The sequence below is a fragment of the Furipterus horrens genome, unplaced genomic scaffold (genome assembly GCF_987537825.1).
Source record: "Furipterus horrens unplaced genomic scaffold, mFurHor1.1.pri manual_scaffold_6, whole genome shotgun sequence".
NCBI classification, from domain to species: Eukaryota; Metazoa; Chordata; class Mammalia; order Chiroptera; family Furipteridae; genus Furipterus; species Furipterus horrens.
The window spans coordinates 123,250,390-123,256,021 of NW_028327176.1; the positions used below are offsets into that span (position 1 = coordinate 123,250,390).

Sequence of the window (5,632 nt, forward strand, 5' to 3'; positions counted from 1 at the left end):
AAGCTGCATCAGACAACTGAAGATGAAAAAACTACCATCCCCATATATAACTAATTTATGCTGTGCACCAACAAGAACCTGCTTTAAACTTCCATGCCAGTTTACAACCCCCTTACTTTACCAGGCAAGGTTAGTGGCTATTGAAAATACCACCAGGACAGAGCTATCTAAAGACATATTTGGTAGTGTGTTAACTATACAAAAAAAGACACTGTGCACTTTAAAAACAAATCTTACACAGCCTTACATTTCAATTTTTTTCTTTAAAAGGAGTGAGTTATGTACAGGGGGGTTAAATGCTTTATAGACAAGAAAAAAAAAACTGCTAGAACCAACTTATTCATCATAATCTTCTTCTTCTTCTTCATCTTCTTCATCTTCCTCCTCTTCCCTCTTTTTCTTGCTTTTTACAGCCTCAACAACTCCCTTTTTTGCAGCATCAGGCTTTCCTTTATCTTGGTAGGCAGCAATATCCTTTTCGTATTTCTCCTTCAGCTTAGCAGTCTTCTTTTCATAAGGCTGCTTGTCACCTGTGACAGTTATTCCACATGTCTCCCAGCTCTTTGCAACATCACCAATGGATAGGCCAGGATGCTCTCCTTTGATTTTTGGGCGATACTCAGAACAAAACAAGAAAAAGGCCGAAGGAGGCCTCTTGGGTGCATTGGGATCCTTGAACTTCTTTTTTGTTTCCCCTTTAGGAGGAATATAAGTTTTCATTTCTCTTTCATAACGTGCCTTGTCCACCTTTGCAATGTCTTCAGATTTTCCTTTCTCTTTAGCAGGCATGGTCTTCCTCCTCTCTGAGCACTTCTTAGAAAACACTGAGAAGCTGACTGAAGCATCTGGGTGCTTCTTGTACTCCTCCCAGCAAGTTTGCACAAAGAAAGCATATGATGACCCTTTGCCTCTGGGCTTCTTAGGATCTCCTTTGCCCATGTTTGATTACTTTTCCTCAGTGAGCACAGAGTTGCCCAGTGTCGTCCGGCTCACACTTGCCCCTGCGCTGTCTCCATGGAGCTCAATGTACTGCTTTCCATCTTTTTTTTATGTAAAGTTTCTATTGATATTGTGAGATAACCTCTTTCTCATTCATTAGAAGCAATTTTTTCTGCATCTGTATGAGCATATATACAATAGCTGCTTTAATAATTTTTATCTGCTAATTCCACCATCTCATGTAAGGTTCAGTTTCCATTTGTGGTCTTTTCTATTGAGTATAGATAACACTTTCCTATTTCTTTTTATGTGGCAGGGTTGGTAGATTTTATTCTGAATTTTGTGAATTATAGTATACTGTAGATACCCTGGATTTGATTATGTTCCTCCAAAGAAAAACTTCGCAGGGAATTATCTTAACTCAAATTGAAACTACAAGTAGTCTTCCCTGTGGTGAATGGCTATTAAAATTTCACCTTGCACTGACTGGTGTGGTTCACTGGGTTGGGTGTAGTCCACAGACTGAAAAGTCTCCAGTTTAATTCCCTGCCAGGGAACATGCCTGGGCTGTGGGTCAGATCCCTAGTCAGGGGCATGCAAGAGACTACCAATCGATCTTTCTCTCCCTTTCTCTCTCCCTCCTTTCCCCTCTCTCTAAAAATAAATAAATAAAAATTTACTTCAATGTTTTTAACATAACTGGGTTGTTTGGATTCTATACAGCACATGTGCAGTTCAGTAGACACACAGAGATTTGAGAAGAGATTATACAAAGAATTACAGTCTTCCCTCTTTGTTTTCTTCCATGATTTCTATTCTCATTTTCCAATTGCCATCTATGTCCCAAATTCTATCCTCTGGGTTTTCAAGCCTGGGATAATTAAAGTTCCTTTTTTTAAAAATGTCACTTTAGCTACCTAAGATAGTACATACTGGTACCTGTCTTAGTCTAAAAGGCATAAAGACACACATAATAAAATTTCCTTTTGCCAAGTGGTGAGCCCAACCATTATCTCCCTGCTTTTGGTAATTTTTGATTACCCTCAAATAGGTTTTTTTTTTTTTTTTAATGTTGTGAAAGTTCAATAGGAGCTATTCTGCAATTACAGAAAACTGAAAACATTGAAACAATATTTTTGGTACAAAAAAAATTAAATAAAATAACTTCAAGTAAACCAACTGTCCATCAGTGAAGGTGAGGTTCATAAGGAGTTCTGTAATCACAAAAGAGAGTGTTGAATAGTATTAAAAATGAATGAGCTACAGCTACATGCCACAATGTGGATGAATATTTGTGTATCAGGTAATGAATGACATGTTATGCTACTGCAAAAATCTTATATGGTAATATTGATGACTAAGCAGAGCAAAGGTTTAATATTGCTCACTCTAATACTGCCATCAATCTAGAACAGTAATGGGCAAATTTTTTGTAAGGAGTTAGATGGTAAATATTTTAGGCTTTGTGGGCCATAGAGTCTCTGTCACAACTACTCACCTCTGTCAAAAAACAAAAGCAACCATAGACAATATATTAATGAACAGACATAGTGTTTCAATACAATTTTGTCTCCAAAAACAAGCAGTGAGTTGGATTTGATCCGTGGGCCATAGTTGCTAAATCCTGGTCCAGATGATTCTCAAGAGCACCTGGCCTATCATCAGTTGCTGAGAGATCCAGGCTGCTTTTACCGTTTGACACCAAACCATCTCAATAGTAAGGCTCCTCCAAGATCACAACATCATAAAAAGAGAGTATTGGAGGCAGCTATACACCAACATTAATTATTGCAGCCCACAAGATACACACAAATCTTCTAATTAACAAGTATTGGTCATAATTTATCCTATGACCCTAACCAACTATGAGACTGCTTGGAAAGAGAGAACACTTATGAACAGCAGAAATGTATGACATAATATAATATTAAATAAATAAAGCAACCTAGAATATTATGCATAGCAAAAAGAACACATTATAGAGTAAAAGCACCAAAACGAAATTATAAAATCATTAGGCATTTTAAAATATGTGATTATAATAAAAAGCAGAAAAATTAAGTGTGATAAATTTAAAATTAAGAATGATGTTTATCTTTTTGGGACACAGGGAAAGAACACATGGGTACGTTTAAACTTCTGGTGTTGATTTAATTCTTGGACTCAGCAATGTGCTCAAAATGGTTATTATTATGAAAGAAAAATATTATGAAAATTTATCCATTCAGAGATTATATGTGTAATAGTTAATTTTATGTGTCACGTTGACTGGATTACAGGATGCTCAGATATCTGATTGAACATGTTTTCTGGGTGTGTCTGTGAAGGTGTTTTTCTAAAAGCTTAACATTATATATGAAATGAAATATGCAGCAATAAAGAAGAATGAAATCTTGCCACTTGCAACAACATGGATGGATCTGTAAGGTATTATGTTAAGTAAGAGATATCATGCAGAGAAAGACAAATACAATATGGTGTCATTTATATGTGGGATCTAAAAACAAAATAAGCAAACAAAACAAAAACAGACTCATAGAAACAGAGACCAAAAGGATGGTGACCAGAGGAAGGGGGGGGGGGTGGATGAAAAGGAAAAGGGGAATATTGTATATAATGTGATGGGTTTGCACCATAACAGATGTTTAGTGGAGTTGTTGGGGTGAACGCACTGTGGGGTATGGAGATATTGGATCACCTTGTTGTATACGTGAAATAAACATAACCAATTTAAGATTATATACCATCTATTCTTAAAGAGAAAAATTATTTTTTTAAATTACTTCAAAAAAAGAGAAACTGATAGTAGAACTGGTAGGCTGAGTAAATGAGATTTCCCTCCCCAGCGTGAGAGGGTATCCCCCTATCCATTGAGGACTCGAATAGGACAACAAGGCAGAGAAATGTTGGATTTCACTCTCTGCCTGATCGAGCTGAAACATCAGTCTTATCGTGCCCTGGTGTTCCTGGTTCCCAGGCCTTCAGATCAGACTGAACTTTATGCTATGAGCTGTCCAACTCCCTCGTTGGCTTTCCTGGATCTCCATATAAAAGATGGCAGATTATGGGCAATCTCACCTCCATAATCATGTGAGCCAACACTTTATAATAAATCTCTTCATATACAAATTAGTTCTGTGTATCTTAAGAACCTTGAGAAGTATGTTATGTTACTTCTTCCAAAAAGTAAATATTGAAAGCAAGTTATATCTTTATTTTACATGTTTTCATCACTATAATTTTAAAAGTTTCTATGTAATTATATTTGTTAAAAACCATTGCTTCCACTGCACTGAAAGTTCTATGAGGAAATGACTGCCGGTTTTGCTATTATTATCTCCCCAGTTCCCACCATAGTTTCATTGCTATAGGCATTTAATTAATATTCTTTGAATGAATGAACTTGAAAGCACAGGAATTAAAACGAGGAAGAAAACTATCCCAATCCCTCATTCCTCAAGACAACTCATAAGATAGAGGGTATTTAATTTTAGTTTTTTGCTATGAATTTTTGTTTTACATAGATATGATCTCACATTTGCTTTCATTTTGCTTTTTTTTTTACTTAAAATGACAGCATAAGTCTTTTTCACACTAATATATACACTATAATCATAATTTTCTAGAAATTCAAAATACTTCAGAAAAATTTTCACAGTCATCTCACCCATTAATCTAGTAAATAGTGAAAGTTGATACTTGTCATTTGCATTGTTTTTATTTCTGTTGTTACTATGTTCAGTATGAGATTGAACACCTTTGTTCTGAGAGGTTTTTATGGATAGCTTTTTTTTTCTTAGACTATGTATCCATAACACATATTTTTGGTGGAATTTTAGGATAGTTTTGCAGGTCTTTAGTGATTATTGAGTAGATAATATTAACCTTTTATTTGATTTAAAACAACTGTAATCTGATAACTAGACTCAGTGCCTGTTAGAGTAAAAGGTTTCAGATTTTTTATCTTGTTATTTTGCACTGGGCATTTTATTTTTCTTTTAGTGGACATTGCAACTGCTATGTAAAGGGAAGTTGTTGAGTTTTACAGAGACCTTTTTGAACATATAGCCATGATAGATAAGGAAATACCCTGATGCTCTGAAAGGTGGTGTTGAAAGGCACAAGAGGTTCACCTAGGCCAGGCAATGCCCTTAATGGTAAATGTAGATAAAAGAGCAAGAAGAGTTGTTCCCAAAAATGTTTGCGCAAGAAAAAGTTACAGAAACACCAGCTACATGAACTGCACCAACTATTTCTCTAACTGGGTAGAAGCACCCTGAATCCAGGCAGTACAGACTCACTAATATGTGCTTCCTGGAATATCCCTATGGGCTTCAGACCTCTTATTGTAGCCCAGACATACTCATTTTCAGAAAAATAATAACCACATCCATTTTCTTTAAATGCTAAATATTAGAAAAATATAAACCTGAACAGTGTGGAAGAATAGAAACAAAATGCTTGATAAAGTGAGCTTTTTGTTGTTGTTGTTGTTGTTTTTAGGATAAGACTACTGAAGCAAATTTTGGCTGTAGCATAATAATTCAGTATTATTTTTTTAACTTGTGAAGAAAGGAAATGGAGATAAAAAACTTTGGAAATTGTAAAAAATATACATTTAAAATATTTTGTTTATATTTTTAATAATAAGAGAGTAGTTTACTTCATTTTTATGTAAAGAAAAACAGTAGAA

General features: G+C 35.1%; 1 pseudogene; it reads right to left on the minus strand.

Moving 5' to 3' along the window:
• Positions 1-336: 336 nt before the first annotated feature.
• LOC150007346 (high mobility group protein B1 pseudogene) lies at positions 337-939 on the minus strand (annotated as a pseudogene).
• Positions 940-5,632: the final 4,693 nt, after the last annotated feature.